Source organism: Dermacentor albipictus, chromosome 9 (assembly GCF_038994185.2).
Source record: "Dermacentor albipictus isolate Rhodes 1998 colony chromosome 9, USDA_Dalb.pri_finalv2, whole genome shotgun sequence".
Lineage (NCBI taxonomy): Eukaryota > Metazoa > Arthropoda > Arachnida > Ixodida > Ixodidae > Dermacentor > Dermacentor albipictus.
In genome coordinates, this window is record NC_091829.1 from 41526880 (window position 1) to 41552086 (window position 25207).

General features: G+C 41.4%; 1 long non-coding RNA gene across 1 annotated transcript in view; it reads right to left on the bottom strand.

The window, feature by feature from the left end:
- LOC139049699 (uncharacterized) overlaps window positions 1–16729 on the bottom strand; it is a 49070-nt gene extending 32341 nt beyond the window's left edge. The window contains exons 1-2 of the long non-coding RNA XR_011508506.1: window positions 16676–16729; window positions 14809–14980 (exon numbers count right to left, since the gene is read on the bottom strand). This is a non-coding gene — a long non-coding RNA (uncharacterized lncRNA). The remainder of the gene's footprint in view (window positions 1–14808; window positions 14981–16675) is intronic.
- Window positions 16730–25207: the final 8478 nt, after the last annotated feature.

A 25207-nucleotide genomic window follows, 5' to 3' on the forward strand; every position in this document is an offset into this window, starting at 1 on the left:
AACGGATTCTCGCAATTATACCGGAAAGAACATCAGCCTATAATAGTATAGTTCTATATGAAGCTAAAATTCCACCCATCCATCACTGCCCCTGCAAAGCATGTTTACAGATACTAGCTTTACTGATTAATAAACGAATTTGCGCAAGTAAATTACAGGGAAAAGAACATTAGCCTATAATAGTATAGTTCTATGTGAAGTTCAAATTCCACCCATCCATCACTTATCCTGCAAAGCACGTTTACAGATACTAGCTTGACTGATTGATAAACGGATGTGCGCAATTATAGGGGAAAGAACATCAGCCAATAATAGTATAGTTCTATGTGAAGCTCAAATACCACCCATCCATCACTTCCCCTGCAAAGCATGCTTACAGATAGTAGCTTAACTGATTAATAAACGAATTTGTGCAAGTAAATTATAGCGGAAAGAACATCAGCCTATAATAGCATAGTTACATGTGAAGCTCAAATACCACCCACCATCACTTCCCCTGTAAATGCACGTTTACAGATACTTACTTGAATAATAAACGAATGTGCGCAATAACTGCCCACAATAGTATAGTTCTATGTGAAGCAGAAATTCGACCTATTCATGACTCCCTCTGCAATTCGTTAGAGACACTAACTTGATTCATAAACAAGTTTGCGTAAATAACTTATAGTGAAACAAAAATACATTAGCCTATACGGGTATGTAAGAACCTCAGCTCAGTCGAGTTAGCTCAGTGTTATGTGAAGCTCAAATTCGACCCAGCCATCACTCCCTCTGCAAATGCCCGCTTAGACACACTAACTTACTTGATTAATGAACGAATTTCCGTAAATAAGTTATAATGGAAGAAATCCTCAGCCTATAATAGTATAGTTCTATGTGAAGCTCAAATTCCCCCCATTCATGAATCACCCCGCAAAGCATGTTCACAGATACTTACTTGATTGATAAAGGAACTTGCGCAAATATATTATAGCGGACAAAAACGCCAGCCTACAATAGTATGGTTCTATGTGAAGATCAAGTTCGACCCATCCATCACTCCCCCTGCAAATGCTTACACACACTAACTTGATTCATAAACGAATTTGCGCAAATAACTTATAGCGAAAAAAAAAACATCAGCTATGTTAGAACCTCAGCTCGATTGTGTTAGTGCAGTCGTTTGTGAAGCTCAAATTCGGGAGATTGTGGTAACATGCCGCCAACTGTGTTGGGGAATAGGCAAAGAAAGCTGGCCACCTCACTGGATCACAGACGCAGATGAGGCTGCGGCTGTGAATAAACGACCAAATCACGTTGCACCAGCTTTACAAGAAGCCTCCATGTCATCAGACTTTTCTATCTGAATGGGATTCATAGCAGCTATCTTCCTTCTTCCTTACTCCAGTGGCTATCACATTGACTGGCCGCATGCTGTACCACGGCAAGCGACGGGACCTGCTTCAGTACTTCTCCTACAGGGGCATACTTTGTCCGACTTTCAGGAAGCCCTCTGACTACAACAGAACGCCTACGTTGCTTCCCGCTATTAAATTATGTGCCTCTGAAAACCACCGCCACTGAAAGCAAATGGCGCACCAGTCACAAGGAGTTTTCGCACCAACTTTGAACGAGCACGCTGGGCGCCTCCTATCCTTTGAGGACCGTCGTAACACCCACCGTAATTCCTCACATTAGCTATTTTGCTTGTATATGAATTTTGCTGAGGGTGTGTGAGTGCAATATGACAAAACTGAATCAAATACGAATCTAATAGTGTCCAAAGCGAAACGAATTGAATATCGAATACTTTTCGAATAGTTCTCGAACGAGGAACTGCCGGTCTCTCCATGTATATAAAGAGGTCTTCACATCCCAGTATACTCGAAACAATACCGAAATTCCTGTGATTATAATGCAAATTTCGAAGTAAAGCTTATTAAAAGCACAAATGATGGAATGGGAGCTGATAAGCAGTTTATTCGCACGTTTAGGACTGATTGATCAGTGCGAACTATAGCGCTCTAGCCAGAGAAAAAAAAAGCGAGTGATAGCGGGACGAAACGACAAAACACATTAAAAAGGATGAATTAAAAAAAATGATGCATAATGGTCTTTGCAGTATACCTTGCACACCGCAGTCGACCTTATGATGCTGGGCTGCTCGAATATAGAGCTACCGAAATAATTTTACAGGCAACTGCGGACCGTGCAGAGCGAGAGGTATTGGAAAAATTACGACGCAAGAAAACTGCTCGATGAGCTCACCTTGTTGCTCCGACTCGTATAGATGCCACCTGTGCTGCCTCCCACGCTTCACCTGGTGACGAAGCCGCAAAACCCGGCGTCGTCCTCGGCCTGCAGATGAGTGCACGACACGACCGGGTCCATGTCGTGCCGGCCGTTCTCGGCAGCGATGGACGAGAGCAAACAAAACAAAACGTGGTTTAATTCATGATAAAAAAAATAAATGATATAAATAAAATATTTCATGATACGAGACACTCGGTTGCTAGCCTGGTCACCATCAAACTCGAATTTCTTCTCACATTCTGCCATCCCCTTTCTTTTAATTGCGGTAACATTTATATAGACACTACATGAGCATTGTTACTCGTACTATCACTGGCAGAAATGCACCTATATAGAAGCTAGCTTATGCGGTTCTTAAACTCATTTGCGCAAATTACTTATAGAGCAAAATACAAGCATTTAGCCCGATAGAACCTAGGCTACGTCGTGCTAACTCAGTTCTCTGTAACGCTCAAACTCAACGCGTCCATCACGCCCCCTACAAATGCACGTGTGCAGACACGTAAATGATAGTTAAATCAATTCGCAGAAGAGACACCAGCTTACAGCGTGTCAGAACCTGAGCGACGTCGTGTTAACTCACTTCACCGTAAAGCTTAAATTCGAACCATCCATCACTACCCCTGCAAATGCGCGTATACAAACTTGCACAAATATTAAACGAATATGCGAAGTACGTCTTCGCGGAAAGAACGTATACGTCTATAGCCCGATAGAACGTCTGCGGTGTCGGAATTACTTATATACAAAGCTCAAATTCCACACATATTTCACTCCCGCTGCACAGCTAACTGCACGATTATTAAGCGAATTTCAAGAAATTGGAGTTGTCGCGGAAAACTGCAACCAGCTCATTTGTGGTAAATCACCTCCATGAACAGCTGAATCTCGCCGTATCCATCACTCCTCCTGCAAACACACACACGCAGTTACTAAATTACATGACTATTATATAAATTTGCAAACATTACTAATCTCGGAAAAAAAATATAGCCCAACAGAACCTCAGCCACGTCGTCTGACCCAAATCTCTGAAAACCTCAACTTCGACGCATCTATCACTCCCCCTGCAAAAGCCCGTATGCTTACACTAACATCCGTTAATATTAAACGAATATGCAGAAATTTCTGTTCGAGGAAAGAACGTCACTCTATACCCCATGGAACCTCTGCGTAATCGTGCTAACTTATTTTTCTCTGAAGCTGAAACTTGATGCACCCATCCCACCGCTTGAACGCACGCACAAAGACAATACATACATGATTATAAAGCGATCATGCGCAAATTACATATTGCGGAAAACGCATAAGCACATAGCATGTCAGAACATCAGCTCAGTCGTGTTGGCTCAGTTCTATGTGATGCTCAAATTCGATCCATCCATCACCGCCCCTGCAAATGCACGCTTAAGCACACTAACTTACTTGAATATTGAACGAAATTACCCAAATAAATCATAGTGGAAATACGCATCAGCCTCTAAAGGTATAGTTCTTCGTGAAGCTCAAATACGAGCCATCCATAATTTCGCTTGGTAACGACCGCTTACAGGCACTATCTTAATTAATTAATAAACGAATTCGTACAAATTAAGTGTAGCGGCAAAAAAACGTCAGCCTATAACAGTACAGTTCTAGGTTAAGCTCAAATTCCACCAATTCATCACTCCCTCTGCGAATTCCCGCTTAGACCCATTTACTTCATTATTAAACCAACTTGGGCAGATAACTAACAGTGGACAAGAACCCTTGCAAAGCATGTGTAAAGATATTAACTTATTTGACTAATTAACAAATTTGCGCAAACTAATTCTACCGGACAAAAACATGAGCCTACAATAGAATAGTTCTATGTTAAGGTAAATTCGACCCATCCATCACTGCTCTTGCAAATGCACGCCTACAGACAGTAATTTACCTCATTTATAATGGAAATTGCGCAAAAAAATTATAGAGGGAAAAAACACCAGCCTATAATAGTATGTTAGAACATCAGCTCAGTCATGTTAGCTCAGTTCTATGTGAAGCTCAAATTCGAGCCATCCATCACTGCTCCTACAAATGCACGCTTACACAAAGTAACATACTTGATTAATGAAGGAATTTGCGCAAATACCTTAACACGGAAGAAAATATCAGCGTATCATAGTATAGTTAGTTCTATGTGAAGCTCTAATTCAACCCATTCAACACTTCCCCAGCAAATTTCCCGCTTACAAACTTGATTATTAAATGAATTTACGCAAATAAATTATAGCGTTACTATTTTATAGCGTTATAGCGTTATATGTTATTTATAGCGTTATATGGCATATGTTTATATATGTATATAGCGTTATAGCGTTATTATGTTAGAACCGCACCACATTGGTGTAAGCTGAGATCTAAATCACGCTCAAATTCGATCTATCCATTACTGATCCTGCAAATGCCCTCTTATAGACACTAACTTGATTGATTAAAAACGAATTTGCGAAAAAAAATCATAGCGAAAACGAAACATCAGCCTATATTAATATGTTAGAACCTATGCTCAGTAGTTTTAGCTCAGATCCATGTCACGCTCAAATTCGATCCGTCAGTCACTGCCCCTGCAAATGCACGCTTACAGACACTTTCTTGAGTAATGAACGAATCTGCGCAAATAACTTAAAACGGTAGAAAACATCAGCCTATTATAGTATAGTTCTATGTGAAGCTCAAATTCCACACATGCATCACTCGCCCTGCAAGTTTCCGTTCACAGAGAAACTTGCTTGATTAATAAACGAATTAGCGAAAATACCTCATAGGGGAAAAAACAGCTTATAATAGCATGTGAGAACCTCAGCTCAAGAGTGTTAGCTAAATTCTATGTGCAGCTCAAACTCTATCCATCTATTGCTCCCCCTGCAAATGCACGTTTAAAGACACTAACATACTTGATTAATAAACGAATTTGCGGAAAACCTTAATACAGGAAATAACATCAGCCTTTAAGAGTATGTTAGAACCGCAGCTTAGTCGTGTTAGCACAGTTTAATGTGATGCTCAAATTCAAACCCATCCATCACTTCCCCTGCAAATTCCCGCTTATAGACACTAAGTTACTTGAATAATAAACGAATTTGCGTAAATGAATCATAGAAGGAAAACGTCAGCCTTTAATGGTATGTTAGTACATCAGCTCAACTGTGTTAGCTACGTTCTAAGCTCGGGGTACTCCTGTTCAGCCAATTCTCTGACAGGTTCACACTGGACGCTTACTTCACTACTGCTATAATCTCACGAATACTGTCTCTAATTTATATGATTTGTAAGTGAATTTCCTCAACATAGCTATAACGGAAAAACGCCAGCCCGTCGACAGTACATCACCGCAATCGAATTGACCTAATTTCCTGAAAAGCAATAATTCCACACATCCATCACTCTCCCTGACAATCTACGAATCCTAACACTGATTTGCACAGTTGATAAACGAATTTACCCAAAATACGTTTCGGAGAAAAAAAAAGATCAGCCTATATCCCTCTTACACGCTCAGCATACTCCTATCTACTAAATTCTCCGAAAAGTTCAAACTGGACACTCACTTTATTACTGCTGAAATTGCACGAATACTGCCGCTAACATACGTGATTGGTTAATGAATTTGCTCAACTTAGTGTTAGCGGAAAAAGCGCCAGCATATAGACAGTTGGTACCTCACCGCATTCCTATTGACTGAATTCTCTGAAAAACTCAAATTCCGGACATACATCAGTCTCCCTGGAAAGGTACGAATACTCACACTAACTTGCCTAACGGATAAACGAATGTGCCCAAATTACTGTTCGAAGAAAAAAAGTCTGCCTATAGCACCCTTAGAAACTCAGCATACTTCTGCTTCCTTAATTCCCTGAAGGGCTCAAACTGGACGCTTACTTCTGTACTCCTGCAATTTATTTATTTTATTATTATTTATTTCATAATACTGTGAGCCTTTCTCAGGCTCTGACAGGAGTGGAATGTACAATAGGTGGTACAACAGGTTTGGTGTTCCGGAAGATGAATGAAAAGATACATAACTTATATAAATAATAGAATGAAAGTGTGCAGAGCTGTAGAATCATACAATTCATGACTCATAATCAAGAAGGCTGTGACTACAACACATTTACAAAAGCATTTTCAAAGAAAGATTCAACGTTCGCAACAAAGACATCAATTGACACATCATTCACAATATGGCGGGGCAGGCTATTCCATAGTTCTATGGATCGAGGAAAAAAAGAAAATTTGAATAAATTACATCTAGCAGCAAATGGCCGTATGCACAAGTCGTGATTGATTCTTTTGGAGCGGTGGTGAGGTGGCTTTAGGTACACGTCTTTAGTTATGTTGATGCAATCATGATATAACAGGAAAAGAAATTTCATACAGGCAGTTAGTCGTCGGCATTCTAACGTCGAGATGCTAGCCCTTTTACGGAGAAGTGTCACGCTATCGTAGCGGGAGTATCGGGAGTAATTAAAACGGTGTGCTAGGCTTTGAATTCTTTCAAGTTTCGCTTTCAGGTAAGACTGATGGGGGTTCCAAACTATGGCGCTGTACTCCAGGATGGGTCTTACTAGAGTCATATAGGCGTTTAGTTTTACATGCGCAGGTGCAGCTGACAATTTTCGCCGGATGAATCCAAGTTGTCGGTATGCTTTTGTACATATGTTATCTACGTGGGATTGCAGAAATACTGCCAGTAACTTATATGATTCGTAAACGAATTTGCTGAAAAAGGTTATAACGGGAAAAACGACAGCCTTTAGACATTTAGCTCCTGACAGCATTCCTATTGCCTGAATTCTCTGAAAAGCTCCAATTCTAGGCATACATCACTATACCTGCAAATGCATGTGTATTGACACTAACTTGCCTAATTGATACAAGAATTGGCCCAAACTACTTTTGCAGAATTAAAAAAACTGCCTATAGCCCCCTTAGAAGCTCAGCACACTCCCTTTAGAATATTAGCGCCACTGTGTTCTATCGCTTTTCCTAACAGCTCAGATTTAACGCATAGATAAATGCCACCCGAAAGTCACTTTCTCAGAAAATTATTCACTCGACTAACAAACGAATTTCCAAAAATAACTTGCCACGTAAAAAGAACAAGCCTCTAGCCCTTTAGAATATTAACGCCACCTCTTTATCACTTTCGCTAACAGCACCGACTAAACGGATACATCATTTTCAGCCTCAAGTCCCCTTTTTCAGACAATTATTCAAGCAACCAATAAACGAATTGGACCAAATTAGTTTCGCCGTTAGAAGCAGAACGCGTTAGCTCTTTAATATATTAGCGCCACTGTGTTCTATCGCTTTTCCTAACAGCTCAGATTCAACGCATAGATCAATCCAACCTGAAAGTCACTTTCTGAGACAATTCGACTAACAAACGAATTTCCACAAATAATTTGTCACGTAAGAAGGAGAAGCCTCTAGCCATATAGAATATTAACGGGACCTCTATCACTTTTCCTAACAGCGCCGAATCAACGCATAGATCAATTCCACCTGAAAGTCACATTCTGAGACAATTATTTACTCGACTAACAAACGAATTTCCACAAATAATTTGTCACGTAAAAAGGAGAAGCCTCTAGCCCTTTAGAATATTACCGGCACCTCTTTATCACTTTCGCTAACAGCACCGAATAAACCTATAGATCATTCACACCCTCAAGTCCCCTTTTTTAGACAATTATTCAAGCGATGAATAAACGAAGTAGCCAGAATTAGTTTCCCCGTTAGAAGCAGAACGCGTTAGCTCTTTAATATATTAGCGCCACTGTGCTCTATCGCTTTACCTAACAGCTCAGATTCAACGCATAGATCAATCTCACCTGAAAGTCACTTTCTGAGACAAATATTTATTCGACTAACAAACGAATTTCCACAAACAATTTGCCACGTAAAAAGGAGAAGCCTCTAGTCCTTTAGAATATTAACGCCACCTCTTTATCACTTTTGCTAACAGCACCCAATCAATGCATAGATCATTCTCACCCTGAAGTCCCATTTTTCATACAATTATTTAAACGATGAAAAAACGAATTCGCGCAAATTAGTTTCCCCGTTAGGAGCAGGACGCGTTAGCCCTTTAAAATATTAGCGCCAATGTGCTCTATCGCAATTCCTAATAGCTCAGATTCAACGCATAGATGAATCCCATACGAAAGTCACTTTCTGAGAAAATTATTTACTCGACTAACAAACGAATTTCCACAAATAATTTGTCACCTAAAAAGCAGAAGCCTCTAGCCCTTTAGAATATTAACGCCACCTCTTTATCACTTTCGCTAACAGCACCGAATCAACGCATAGATCATTCTCACCCTGAAGTCTCATTTTTCTTAGAATTACTTAAACGATGAAAAAACGAATTCGCGCAAATTAGTTTCCCCGTTAGGAGCAGGACGCGTTAGCCCTTTAAAATATTAGCGCCAATGTGCTCTATCGCAATTCCTAATAGCTCAGATTCAACGCATAGATGAATCCCATACGAAAGTCACTTTCTGAGAAAATTATTTACTCGACTAACAAACGAATTTCCACAAATATTTTGCCACGTTAAAAGGGGAAGCCTCTAGCCCTATAGAATATTAACGGGACCTCTATCACTTTTCCTAACAGCGCCGAATCAACGCATAGATCAATTCCACCTGAAAGTCACTTTCTGAGACAATTATTTACTCGACTAACAAACGAATTTCCACAAATAATTTGTCACGTAAAAAGGAGAAGCCTCTAGCCCTTTACAATATTAACGCGACCTCTATCACTTTTCCTAACAGCGCCGAATCAACGCATAGATCTTTCTCACCGTCCAATACCCTCTTTCAGACAATTATTTAAGCGATGAAAAAACGAATTTGCCCAAATTAGTTTCCCCGTTAGAAGCAGAACGCATTAGCCCTTTATAATATTGGCGCCAATGTGGTCTATCGCTATTCCTAACAGCTCAGATTCGACGCATAGATCAATCACACCGGAAAGTCACTGTCTGAGACAATTACTTGCTCGACTAACAAACGAACTTCCACAAATAATTTACCACGTAAAAAGTAGAAGCCTCTAGCCCATTAGAATATTAACGCCACCTCTTTATCACTTTCGCTAACAGAACCGAATAAACGTATAGATCATTCTCAGCCTCAAGTCCCCTTTTTCAGACAATTATTCAAGCGATGAATAAACGAATTAGCCCAAATTAGTTTCCCCGTTAGAAGCAGAACACGTTAGCTCTTTATTATATTAGCGCCACTGTGTTCTATCGCTTTTCCTAACAGCTCAGATTCAACGCATAGATCAATCCCACCTGAAAGTCACTTTCTGGGACAATCATTTACTCGACTAAGAAACGAATTTCCACATATAATTTGCCACGTAAAAAGGAGAAGCCTCTAGCCCTTTAGAATATTACCGCAACCTCTTTATCACTTTCGTAACAGCACCGAATCAACGCATAGATCAATCTCACCCTCAAGTCCCGTTTTTCAGACAATTATTTGAGCGATGAAAAAACGAATTTGCGCAAATCACTTTCCCCGTTAGGGAAATTAAAATTAAATTATGGGGTTTAACGTGCCAAAACCACTTTCTGATTATGAGGCACTCCGTAGTGGAGGACTCCGGAAATATCGACTACCTGGGGTTCTTTAACGTGCACCTCAATCTAAGTACACGGGTGTTTTCGCATTTCGCCCCCATCGAAATGCGGCCGCCGCGGCCGGGATTCGATCCCGCGACCTCGAGCTCAGCAGCCCAACACCGTAGCCTCTGAGCAACCACGGCGGGTTCCCCGTTAGGATCAGAATGCGTTAGCCCTTTAGAATATTAGCGCCAATGTGTTCTATCGCTATTCCTAACAGCTCAGATTCAACGCATAGATCGTTCCCATCTGAAAGTCACTTTCTGAGAAAATTGTTTACTCGAGTAACAAACTAATTTCCACAAATAGTTTGCCACGTAAAAAGGGGAAGCCTCTAGCCCTACAGAATATTAACGCTACCTCTATCACTTTTCCTAACCGCGCCGAATCAACGCATAGATCATTCCCACAATCAAACCCCTTTTTCAGACAATAATTTAGGCGCTGAATAAATGAATTTCCGCAAATTAGTTTCCCTGTTAGGAGCAGAAGGCTTTAGCCCTTTAGAATATTAGCGCCAATGTGTTCTATCGCTTTTCTTAACAGCCCAGATTCAACGCATAGATCAGCCCCACCTGAAAGTCACTTTATGAGACAATTATTTACTCGGCTAACCAATATAAGGAGCATACTTGGGGATTAACAAACTTGAGCGGAAAAATGTTAGGAATATTGTTCAGAGACAAGAAGAATGAGATGTGGATTAGTTAGCAAACACCGGGCAGCCAATATATGCGTAAATATTAAGAGGAAAATGTGGAGCTGGACGGTCCACGTAACGCGTAGGGGAGATAACGGGAGGTGCATTAAAGTTTAGAGACTGAGTGCCAAGGGAAGTGCAGTCGAGAACCGCAGGAGATTAGGTGGTGTGATAAAAATAGAAAGTTGGGGCGCAGACTTCATATGCAATCAGCTGGCGCAAGTCGAAGGTTATGAAAATCTCTGGGAGAGTACATAAATACGCTGATGGGGGGTGATGACGGCTATATTTTTTTTTCCTTGGGTATGGCTGTGGAAACATTTTTTATGTTGCAGTGCAGCTTCGCAAATATTGTTACTCTGCCTTTGGATCCGTTTGCTTGCTTATTTTATCACGTTAACCCTTAGTCAATGCTCCATGCAGAAGCCTGTAAGGTATGATGGATAAATTAATAAATAAATAAATAAATAAATAAATAAATAAATAAATACATAAATAAATAAATACCACAATATTCACAAGTTTTGCTGCAATTCAAACACTAAATCAAGTAGCTACACAGCGTCAAACATCAATGTCACATGGTCAAACATTTTCTTATGCTTCGCGAGGGAAATATGGCGATAAAATGTGTATGCACAAAGAGGTATTACGCACGTCTAGTTATATTATGGACACTGTACCACAGTTTCTGGAGGTTCGGCCGAGAATTGACACGCCCAGTGGCGCATACACAGTGTCATATAATCAATCAAGTTCCCTAAGTGATCACTAAAATATAATGTGCCAATCATATCGACGTCTGTGAACTTCAAGGGTACTTGATTGCCTGTATTAGATGTTAAGGTGTTATGTAAGAATTTACTCCTAATCACTACTATCTTACTACTACCTTATTGGTGGTCAGCATGCAGAGGTTATATAAGCCTGTTTGATGGTGCCTGCACTCGACACACATACAAGTGATCATTCGTACGTTTTACAGAATTTCTAAAAAACCCTTGTGGTAGATGGCGTAATTTTATTCCGCCATCTGAAGTATTTCAAGAAGCTGACAATAATTTCACAAAAAACCGACGTACAATCAACTAATCGGCGAAAGTTCACGAAGATCAGTTTATGGCACATGTTGTGATTAGGTTGCAAGGCATATCCACTAGGAGCCAATTTTGATGATGGCATGGGTTTCACCATCTGCCACACGCGATATTTAAAAATTTCGCACAATATAAAAATTATCACCCGATATAGTTTTCTATACATATATCCACAAATATGTCCGCCCGCCCGACTGACTCAGCAGCAGCAGCCACGTTAAACCCGGGCGAGTGGGCAGTGGAAGATTCGCTTTAACATACATATTTAAATAATTGCGAAAGCTGAGAAATGTAAGTATCAAAGGTGCTCCTTTTACACCAGTTAGGTACTTCAGGTTACCTGATCGGCGGGTTGCCGCCTGCCTGCCTGCCTGCCTGCCTACTTATCTCGAAACCTAATTAATAACAGTGTGCGAGTGTCTGTGTGCACATGAATGTGCGCTCATCTGGCCTGTGTGCGAGAGAGAGAGAATACGAAGGCAATGGTACGACGACGTCCACACATCCTCAGGAATGAAAACGGCGTTGAAGCAGGACAAAAATGACAGCTACGCCGCGGTGACAGCGATAGCACAAACACTGCGACCATGCCACAAGGACTAACGCTGCAAACGACCACGCGGCCGACGCGGTCATGACGACAGCGACAAAGCTTGACTATGACGTCAACATGACGGCGATGACAACCACTTCAGGGGCTTAAAGAATACAGCACCGTAAAGGCTACAGTGAGATACGGAAACGATTACGATGACGGCTTGACGAGAATGACAAAGCAGATGACAATGACACCAACATGCTGAGCATGACAGCCACAAGATTACAAAGTCACGACGACATGATGACGATGCGATTGTGACTGCGACGTTGGTCGCACAAGTGCTCAACTGCTGTGGCAGGAAGAAAATGCAGAAATCATCGGCGATGATTATCAGCGTATAAATAGCCCGAACTAAGAACCTAACGAATGACTGAAGGAACAAACTAACAAAAGAGTGAAGGAATGAACGAACGAAAGACTGCAGGAGCGAACTAACGAACCATTGACTGAATGATTGAAAAAAACGAACGAACGAACTGAGAACGAAAGTTTTCTTTGCCGAATCCGAAAATCAATCGTCGACCACAGAACAACGACAAAAACGGTCGAAAGGGGAAAGAAAGCTATTCGTGTAAAAGTTGCAACCAGACGCATTCAACACTGCACAAGGCCGTTGTCGACCCCTACCGCTGTTAAGCATCATCGCCAATGGCAGCGCATGCGCTATTCATGCCTATGGTGGCCATTTTCTCCTCCCACAGATGTTTAGTTATGCCACCGACGACATAGTCATCACCCCGTCATCATGTCAGCGTCGTTGTGTCGCAATCTTGTTGTCTTCCTCAGAATGTCACTGACGCCTATTGGTAGTGGTAATGGTATTTTACTAATATTACTATTGTTATATTATTATAGGTTGGTAACAGAATGTAAGAAAATAACTCTGAGTATGAAACGACAGAGAAGTGAAAATGGCGTTGCCGGAAGCTACAAACAGGCGTGAACACAAGAGAGAAGGTCCATATTGAACACAAATGTTTTAAAAGTTGTCCACAAAAAAATGAGGAAACAAAATGTTATGCGATACACTGGCCTCACCAATAAAGCAGCCTGGCCACGTAAACGCGATCGTTCTAAATTTTTTTCTAGTGCTTTGACCTACGGAGAAGAATCTCTTCCTTCCCATAATGATACGATCGCTTTTCAGATATTCAGAGGCCTGAGGACGTAGGTTATACAGCAAAGGATACATGGTCCTCTGGGACCACCTTCGCAAAGCTTCAAAACCACGCTATATCAAGATTACGAGTGTCTCTAATACGACCCGAGTACATATGAATACGAATGTGTCATACTTTTCACTGCCTAACCCTGTCATTACCGTTCTACTCGAAAAGCAACACACATCACACTTGTCCTCGTCGCATCGATACACAGACATTAACACTGTGCACCCATCTGGTTTGGTGTTTGCATTTCGGAATAGTTTGCGAACGCTGCGACGCACCAATATACGTATTGTGCGAGGTGAAGCCTATGCATCAATATTGCATGAATTTACTCATTGTATGAATAAAATTCAACGTCGCCGTTAGTTGTATAGCGTTTAATAAAAAAGCATTGCTTCTAACAAATTTCAATGAGTCTTGAAGATTATTATTATTATTATTGTTTTGCATGACTCACGTTTTTCGGCGTATTACCGATTCGAAATTTTTTCCCACCGATGGTGCCACGAAAGCAATCAGTAAGGAGGCGAAAGCTCGGCAGATGTATAGCTCGGCAGATGCATAGCTTAGCTGCCCACAGTATTTCTTGAATTCACTATCAGTTTGGAACAGCGTTTCGTAATACGGAAGGAACAGGTTACTTTTTTTACGCGTCAACATCAAATTCAGCGACGTGCTGCACTGAACAAGAAGCTGCAGTGCATTTGACTATCCATTGATACGCCTACTTCACAGGTACCAAAAATGAAGCGCTTGCAGCAAAAAGCAGCGTGATAGAACTTCGCATATAGTGGTTACACAAAAGGTTGATTGAGCGTAATTACGTCAAAACAGTTGCAAGCATTGTGCTCACCTCATCAACTGGGACACGAAGCTTGACTCGGCTACGAGTTCCCCAGCTGCCTGAACCAAGCCCAAAATTCCAATTCAAATTTACGTGCAAAATCCAAGATATGATTATGAGGCACGGCGTAGTGTCAGACTCCGGTTTAATTTCGACCACCCGGGGGTTTTCTAACGAGCACTCAATGCTCACTACGCAGGTATTCGATGATGTTGATCTACGAACTCGCCCAACTTGACGTTTTTGTAAAGAAATTATCATAGAAATAAACAGACTTTTGCCTCATGTGAATCCTTAAGGCACGTTCATTCTTATGATAAGCGGTAGATCAGGCCGCTAGAACAGCTGATCACTAAGCCGGCAGGGTGGATAGAGAGATACCAGGTCTTTACAACAGCTGACCATTAGGCCCGTAGAATTGACAGCAAGATACCACTTCGCAAGAACGGGTGGCACAAGGTTGACGGCAAGACACCAGGCTGATAGAAGAGCTGGCCACTAAGTCCGCTGTACGGGCAGCAATACGCAAGTAGGCAAGAACTGCTCGTCACCAGGTCTGCAGGGCGGGAACCAAGACACCAGGCCACTTGAGCACCCCAGTCGCCCTAGTTGGCGTAAACAAAAATTATTGAAGAGCGGCGCATACGTAAAGGAATATGGACACGGACTAAAGATAACGTTAAACAAGTTGATTTAGCCTATAATAGTATAGTTCTATGTGAAGCTCAAATACCACCCATCCATCACTGCCCCTGCAAAGGATGTATACAGATACTAGCTTAACTGATTAATAAACGAATTTGCGCAAGTGAATTATAGGGGAAAGAACATCAGCCTATAATAGTGTAGTTCCATGTGAAGCTCAAATTCCACCCATCCATCACTGCCCCTGGAAAGCATGTTTACAGATACTAGCCTAACTGATTATAAATGGATTTGCGCAATTATAGGAGAAAGAACATTAGCCTATAATAGTATAGTTCTATGTGAAGCTCAAATACCAACCACCCATCACTTCCCCTGCAAAGCACGTTTACAAATACTAGCTTAACTGAATAATAAACGGATTTGCGCAATTACAGGAGAAAGAACATCAGCCTATCATAGTATAGTTCTATGCGAAGCTCAATTTCCACCCATTCATCACTGCCCCTGCAAGGCACGTTTACAGATACTAGCTTTACTGATTAATAAACGAATTTGCGCAAGTAAATTATAGGGGAAAGAACATTAGCTTATAATAGTATAGTTCTATGTGAAGCTTAAATACCAACCATCCATCACTTCCCCTGCAAACCACGTTTACAGATACTAACTTAACTGATTAATAAACGGATTTGCGCAATTATAGGGGAAAGAACATCAGCCTATAATAGTATAGTTCTATGTGAAGCTCAAATTCCACCCATCCATCACTGCCCCTGCAAAGCATGTTTACAGATACTAGCTTTACTGATTAATAAATGAATTTGCGCAAGTAAATTATAGGGGAAAGAACATTAGCCTATAATAGTATAGTTCTATGTATAATATAGTTTTAGGAAGCCCTCTGACTACAACAGAACGCCTACGTAGCTTCCCGCTATTAAATTATGTGCCTCTGAAAACCACCGCCACTGAAAGCAAATGGCGCACCAGTCACAAGGAGTTTTTTCACCAACTTTGAACGAGCACGCTGAGCGCCTCCTATCCTTTGAGGACCGTCGTAACACCCACCGTAATTCCTCACATTAGCTATTTTGCTTGTATTGAATTTTGCTGAGGGTGTGTGAGTGCAATATGACAAAACTGAATCAAATACGAATCTAATAGTGTCCAAAGTGAAACGAATTGAATATCGAATACTTTTCGAATAGTTCTCGAACGAGGAACTGCCGGTCTCCCCATGTATATAAAGAGGTCTTCACAGCCCAGTATACTCGAAACAATACCAAAATTTCTGTGATTATAATGCAAATTTCGAAGTTAAAGCTTATTAAAAGCACAAATGATGGAATGGGAGCCGATAAGCAGTTTATTCGCACGTTTAGGACTGATTGATCAGTGCGAACTATAGCACTCTAGCCAAAGAAAAAAAGCGAGTGATAGCGGGACGAAACGACAAAACACATTAAAAAGGATGAATTAAAAAAAAAATGATGCATAACGGTCTTTGCAGTATACCTTGCACACCGCAGTCGACCTTGTGACATGGGCTGCTCGAATATAGAGCTACCGAAATAATTTTACAGGCAATTCACCGTGCAGAGCGAGAGGTATTTGAAAAATTACGACGCAACAAAACTGCTCGATGAGCTCACCTTGTTGCTCTGACTCGTATAGATGTCCCCGGTGCTGCCTCCCACGCTTCACCTGGCGACGAAGCCGCAAAACACGGCATCGTCCTCGGCCAACAGATAAGTGCACGACACGACCGGGTCCATGTCGTGCCGGCCGTTCTCGGCAGCGATGGACGAAAGCAAACAAAACAAAACGTGGTTTATTTCATGATAAAAAATAAATTATATAAATAAAATATTTCATGATACGAGACACTCGGTTGCTAGCCTGGTCACCATCAAACTCGAACTTGTTCTGAGATTCCGCCATTCCCTTTCTTTTAATTGCGGTAACATTTATGTAGACACTACATGAGCATTATTACTATCGCTGGCACAAACGCACCTATATAGAGACTAACTTATATGGTTATTAAACTCATTTGCGCAAATTACTTATAGAGCAAAATTCAAGCATTTAGCCCGTTAGAACCTACGCTACGTCGTGCTAACTCAGTTCTCTGTAACGCTCAAACTCAACGCGTCCATCACGCCCCCTACAAATGCATGTGTGCAGACACGTAAATGATAGTTAAATCAATTCGCAGAAGAGACACCAGCTTACAGCGTGTCAGAACCTGAGCGACGTCGTGTTAACTCACTTCACCGTAAAGCTTAAATTCGAACCATCCATCACTACCCCTGCAAATGCGCCTATACAAACTTGCACCAATATTAAACGAATATGCGAAGTACGTCATCGCGGAAAAAACGTATGTCTATAGCCCGATAGAACGTCTGCGGTGTCGGAATTACTTATATACAAAGCTAAAATTCCACACATATTTCACTCCCGCTGCACAGCTAACTGCACGATTATTAAGCGAATTTCAAGAAGTTAGAGTTGTCGCGGAAAACTGCAACCAGCTCGATTGTGGTAAATCACCTCCATGAAAAGCTTAATCTCGCCGTATCCATCACTCCTCCTGCAAACCCACGTACGCAGTTACTAAATTACATGACTATAAGTTTGCAAAAATTACTAATCTCGGAAAAAAATATATAGCCCAACAGAACCTCAGCCACGTCGTCTGACCCAAATCTCTGAAAACCTCAACTTCGACGCATCTATCACTCCCCCTGCAAAAGCCCGTATGCTTACACTAACATCCGTTAATATTAAACGAATATGCAGAAATTTCTGTTCGAGGAAAGAACATCAGCCTATACCCCATGGAACCGCTGCGTAATCGTGCTAACTTATTTTTCTCTGAAGCTGAAACTTGATGCACCCATCCCACCGCTTGAACGCACGCACAAAGACAATACATACATGATTATAAAGCGATCTTGCGCAAATTACATATTGCGGAAAACGCGTAAGCATATAGCATGTCAGAACCTCAGCTCAGTCGTGTTGGCTCAGTTCTATGTGATGCTCAAATCCGATCCATCCATCACCGCCCCTGCAAGTGCACGCTTAAGCACACTAACTTACTTGAATATTGAACGAAATTACCCAAATAAATTATAGTGGAAGAACGCATCAACCTCTAAAGGTATAGTTCTGCATGAAGCTCAAATACGAGCCATCCATAATTCCGCTTGGTAACGACCACTTACAGGCACTATCTTACTTCATTAATAAACGAATTCGTACAAATAAAGTGTAGCGGCAAAAGAACGTCAGCCTATAACAGTACAGTTCTATGTGAAGCTCAAATTCCACCAATTCATCACTCCCCCTGTGAATTCCCGCTTAGACCCATTTACTTCATTATTAAACCAACTTGGGCAGATAACTAACAGTGGACAAGAACCCTTGCAAAGCATGTTTAAAGATATTAACTTATTTGGCTAATTAACAAATTTGCGCAAACTAATTCTACCGGACAAAAACACGAGCCTACAATAGAATAGTTCTATGTGAAGTTAAATTCGACCCATCCATCACTGCTCATGCAAATGCACGCTTACAGACAGTAATTTACTTCATTTATAAAGGAAATTGCGCTAATAAATTATAGAGGGAAAAAACACCAGCCTATAATAGTAGGTTAGAACCTCAGCTCAGTCGTGTTAGCTGAGTTCTATGTGAAGCTCAAGTTCGAGCCATCCATCACTGCTCCTACAAATGCACGCTTACACAAAGTAACATACTTGATTAATGAAGGAATTTGCGCAAATAACTTAACACGGAAGAAAACATCAGCGTATAATAGTATAGTTAGTTCTATGTGAAGCTCTAATTCAACCCATTCAACACTTCCCCAGCAAATTTCCAGCTTACAGACAAACTTGATCAATAAATGAATTTACGCAAATAAATTATACCGTTACTATGTTATAGCGTTATAGCGTTATATGGTATATGTTTATATATGTATATAGCGTTATAGCGTTAATATGTTATAGCGTTATTATGTTAGAACCTCACCACACTGGTGTAAGCTGAGATCTAAGTCACGCTCAAATTCGATCTATTCATTACTGATCCTGCAAATGCCCGTTTATAGACACTAACTTGATTGATTAAAAACGAATTTGCGAAAAACAATCATAGCGAAAACGAAACATCAGCCTATATTAATATGTTAGAACCTATGCTCAGTAGTTTTAGCTCAGATCCATGTCACGCTCAAATTGGATCCATCAGTTACTGCCCCTGCAAATGCACGCTTACAGACACTTTCTTGAATAATGAACGAATCTGCGCAAATAACTTAAAACGGTAGAAACCATCAGCCTATTATAGTATAGTTCTATGTGAAGCTCAAATTCCACACATGCATCACTCGCCCTGCAAGTTCCCGTTCCCAGAGAAACTTGCTTGATTAATAAACGAATTTGCGAAAATGCCTTATAGGGGAAAAAACATCAGCTTATAATAGCATGTGAGAACCTCAGCTCAAGAGTGTTAGCTAAATTCTATGTGCAGCTCAAACTCTATCCATCTATCACTCCCCCTGCAAATGCACGTTTAAAGACACTAACATACTTGATTAATAAACGAATTTGCGGAAAACCTTAATACAGGAAATAACATCAGCCTTTAAGAGTATGTTAGAACCGCAGCTCAGTCGTGTTAGCACAGTTCAATGTGATGCTCAAATTCAACCCCATCCATTACTTCCCCTGCTAATGCCCGCTTATAGACACTAAGTTACTTGAATAATAAACGAATTTGCATAAATGAATCATAGAAGGAAAACGTCAGCTTTTAATGGTATGTTAGTACATCAGCTCAATTGTGTTAGCTACGTTCTAAGCTCGGGGTACTCCTGTTCAGCCAATTCTCTGACAGGTTCACACTGGACGCTTACTTCACTACTGCTATAATCTCACGAATACTGTCTCTAATTTATATGATTTGTAAGTGAATTTCCTCAACATAGCTATAACGGAAAAAACGCCAGCCCGTCGACAGTACATCACCGCAATCGAATTGACCTAATTTCCTGAAAAGCAATAATTCCACACATCCATCACTCTCCCTGACAATCTATGAATCCTAACACTGATTTGCACAGTTGATAAACGAATTTACCCGAATTACGTTTCGGAGAAAAAAAAGATCAGCCTATATCCCTCTTACACGCTCAGCATACTCCTATCTACTAAATTCTCCGAAAGGTTCAAACTGGACGCTCACTTTATTACTCCTGAAATTGCACGAATACTGCCGCTAACATATGTGATTGGTTAATGAATTTGCTCAACTTAGTGTTAGCGGAAAAAGCGCCAGCATATAGACAGTTGTTACCTCACCGCATTCCTATTGACTGAATTCTCTGAAAAGCTCAAATTCCGGACATACATCAGTCTCCCTGGAAAGGTACGAATACTCACACTAACTTGCCTAACGGATAAATGAATGTGCCCAAATTACTGTTCGAAGAAAAAAAATCTGCCTATAGCACCCTTAGAAGCTCAGCATACTTCTGCTCCTTTATTCCCTGAAGGGCTCAAACTGGACGCTTACTTCTTTACTCCTGCAATTGCAGAAATACTGCCAGTAACTTATATGATTCGTAAACGAATTTGCTGAAAAAGGTTATAACGGGAAAAAACGACAGCCTTTAGACATTTAGCACCTGACAGCATTCCTATTGTCTGAATTCTCTGAAAAGCTCCAATTCTAGGCATACATCACTCTACCTGCAAATGCATGTGTATTGACACTAACTTGCCTAATTGATACAAGAATTGGCCCAAATTACTTTTCCAGGATAAAAAAAACTGCCTATAGCCCTCTTAGAAGCTCAGCGCACTCCAGCTCACTCAATTCTCAGGAAGGCTCAATCTGGACGCTTACATCGCTATTCCTGCAGCTCCACGTATGCTGACACTAACTTATATGAGTAGTAAACGAATTTGCTCAACTTAGTTATAGCGGAAAAAACTTCAGCCTATAGACAGTATTTCACCGCATTCCTATTGACTGAATTCTTTGAAAAGCGCAAAACCGATGCATACATCACTCTCCCTGCAAATGTACGTATACTGACACTAAGTTGCCTAACTGATAAACAAACTTGCCCAAATTCCTTCTCCCAGAAATAAAACTCAGCCTATACTCCACATAGAAGCTCAGGCACTCCTGTTCACACAATTCTCGGAAAGGCTTCACTAAACGCTAACTTCATTATTCCTGCAACTGCACGAATACTGCCACTAAATTCTACAATTAGAAAACGAATTTGATCAACTTATTTATAGCGGTAAAAACGCCAACCTATACACAATACCTCACCACATTCCTATTGACTGAATTCTCTGAAAAGCTCAAATTCCGCACATACATCACTCTCCCTGGAAAGGTACGTGTAGTGACACTAACTTACCTAATTGATGAACAAATTTAAAAATTAATTTTCGTAGAAAAAATATCACCCCATAGCACCCTCAGTAGCTCAGCTAACTCCTGTTCGCTCAATTACCTGAAAGGCTTAAACTGGACGCTTCCTTTACTACTCCTGCAACTACATGAACACTAGCACTAACCTACATAATTAGTAAACGAAATTGCTCAACTTATAGCGCAAAATACGCCAGACTGCAGACCATTAGTACATCACCACGTTCCTACTGACGGAATTCTCCGCAAAACTCAATTTCCGCGCATACATCACTCTCCCAGGAAAGGCACGTATACTGACATTAACTTGCCTAATGGATAAACGAATATGCCTAAATTACTGTTCGAAGAAACGATCTGCCTAGAGCACCCTTAGAAGCTCACCATATTCCTACCCACTCAATTCTCTCAAGGGCTTAAACTGGACGCTTACTTCATTACTCCTGCGATTGCAGAAATACTGCCACTAACTTATATGATTCTAAAACGAATTTCTTCAAATCAGTCGACTGATTCAGTTGAATCAGTTGAATTGACTGCATTACTCTGACACGCTCAAATTCGACGCATACATCACTCTTCCGGCTAATGTACGTGTACAGACACGAACTTGCCTAATTGATAAACGAATTTCCTAAAGTTACTTTTCGCAGAATAAAAATGAGCCTATTACCCCCTTTGGAGCTAAGGGATACGCCTGTTCAATCAATTCCCTGAAAGGCTCAAACTTGATGCTTACTTCTTTGATCCTGCAATCGCACGAATAGTGCCACTAACATATATGATTAGTAAACGAATTTGCTCAAGCAGATTATAACAGGGAGAACGCCAGCCTTTAGACATTTAGTATGTCACAGCATTCCTATTGACTGAATTCCCTAAGGAAGCTCAAATTCCGCGCATCCATCACTCTCCCTGCAAATATAAGTATACTGACACCAACTTGCGTAATGGATAAACAAATTTGCCCAAAAAACTTGTCGCAGAAAAATATCAGCCTACAGCCCCCTCAGATGCTCGGATACACATGTTCGCTCAATTCTCAGAAAGGCTAAACTGGACGCTAACTTAATTACTACTGCAATTGCACGAATACTGCCACTAACTTATCTGATTAGTAAGCCGATTTCCTGAAGTAGGTTATAGCGGCAAAAATGCCAGCCTGTAGACAATTAGTACCTGACCGCATTCCTATGGACTGAATTCTCTGAAAAGACGAAATTCCAGGCACACATCACTCTCCCTGCAAATGTACGTGTACTGACACTAACTTGCGTAACTGATAAATTAATATGCCTAAAATTACTTTTCGCAGAAAAAAATCAGCCTTTTAGCCCCTTAGAAGATCAGCCTACTGCAGCACACTCAATTCTCTCAAAGGCTCAAACTGGACGCCTACATCACTATTCCTGCTTTTGCACGAATACTGCCACTGAATTATATCATTAGAAAACGATTTGCTAAACTAATTTATAGCGGTAAACACGCTAGCCTATACACAGTACTCCACCACATTCCTGTTGACTGAATTCTGAGAAAAGCTCAAATTCCACGCATACATCACTTTCCCTGCAAATCTGCGTATGCTGACACTAATTTGCCTAAGTGATAAACCAAGTTGCCCAATTTACTTTTCGCAGAAAAAAACATCAGCCTATACTGAAGCAAGGTTTGAGTACGGGCTAGTTGGTATTCCATGGTATAAATCGTCGCTTACAGCGCATACATAGACGGAGGACAAAAAAGGACGACGTAGACAAGCGCTGACTATCAACTAGGACAAAAGAAAAGTACATTCTTACCCACTTAAAAGGGTGCAAACTGAATGAGAAGGATTATATACAATCTGTAGCCATATTCTATTGACACCGGTTCTTGCCTCTGTCGCACAGCATGATGATGTCGAGGTTGTTGTGGCGGCCTATGAGCGTACCCCTTCGCTTGCACCTTCGCCACAGGTAAGTACGCCCCGTTAGTTTCACTGCAAAAGACACCACGCGGTAACACGGCCGAAGCAAACATAGCGTCATGGCACTGAGGATGCGTGTTGCATGCAAAAACGCGTGCACTATGTAGGCCCACGCGCTTCGCCGCAGTACGGTCTGCTGCTCCCAAATGGGGCGCTCCGTGAGCAGCATTAACGTAGTTCTTCGCCACAGTTTCTGTAGAGGTCGCCACAGTTCAGCCCCGTTTGTTAGGCTGCCACCAGAGTGTGGTGCCCCCTGTGACCTGTGTATGTCTGTCTATATATGTTCGGGCCCAATAAAGAAGGCGCATTCCCTTTTCGTCCAAGCAAGTGGCCGCACGTTTCGGTCCGTCCCTGCGTGCTCGTGTCCCGCGCGGCACCAACCACGCGATAGTTTCTAGCCTGAAGACCTGAAGACTGAAGACCTAAAGCGAGTCATGATTTCTTGAGCTAGTTTGGAGGAAAAACTAGCTCAAGAAATCATGACTCGCTTCAGGTCTCGGTTCGGTGATCTTGTCTTCAAGAACGTGGTCGTCGACAAACAAGGCCCGACGGGCAGCGTCAGACTCGAGGAACTGCTGGAACAGAAACTCCACGAAGTCGCCCGCCTACGCTCCACGGTGCCGGCTAAGGTGCAGCGAAGACACGACCGGGCCTTGGCGATGACCGACGGCGAACCTGCCGACGGTGAAAAATCCGACGAAAAAGGCTAGAAACTGTCGCGTGGTTGGTGCCGCCGCGCGGGGCACCAACGCTGACTGCAGTTCCCCTGCAAATGCACGTATCTTATCACTAAATCGCTAAAAAAGGGCGTTGGCTTTAATGAATAAGCATAAGTGAAATTGGCCAGTGGCAAGTTTCAAGCACAACAGCTCTTTTTATTTAGCTGACGTTTACTTCAGTTCATACAGCCACTACATCTATGATTCGTATACTTCGTGTAATATTATTTTTAAATCGCATTCCTTGCTTTGTTCGCCTTTTTTCTTTATTCTTTATTGATACACTTTTCCGCTGAGCTTGAAGGCGTTACATTATGGGCTCACAAGCTTGGAAAAAAAATCTTCATTCACACTACCTGTTTGCTCAGACGTCTTACGCTTATGACAAAACTGTTATAATTTTTTCAATGAACTTTCCATTCTGACTCAACGCACGTCTGCAATTTGATTATTCCTCAAGCGATACTTCGCTGAATAAGTTCCGATTTCCCAGATTGCATTTTTTGTGGTACCATAAAGAGGTGGCATAATTGTCGATGCGCTAACGATAACCACTTATTAGAGTTTTTTTTTACGCTTTATTGCTAAGGGTTATAAGGAATGTCTGTTTACTTAAGTTTAGTGAGCGTAAAATAATTTTTTTACGTAATTACCTTTGTAGAGCGAAAGGCTACGGAAAGATCAAGACGCAAGAAGACACGTCTTCGATGCACACACCTTGCTGGCCTAACTAGTAGAGTCGGTCACCGTGCGGCCTCCCACGCCGGTCCCGGTAACGATGCACGAAACGCCAGCATCGCCTTCGCTTGAGGGATGGGTGCCCTCCACGACCAGTTCGATCTCTTGCCGTTCGCTCAGGGCACCATTGAAAAAGAAGAGACATATGGCACGGGTATGTGAGAAACACGGTGAAAGAAATAAGGACGCGATCCTTTCGGGTTCTGTTCTTGACATCGTCAACCGCAGCCATGACCTATTGAAAAAAAATATCTATAAGTCTCCCATGCTATGCATTGCTATGGGAGACA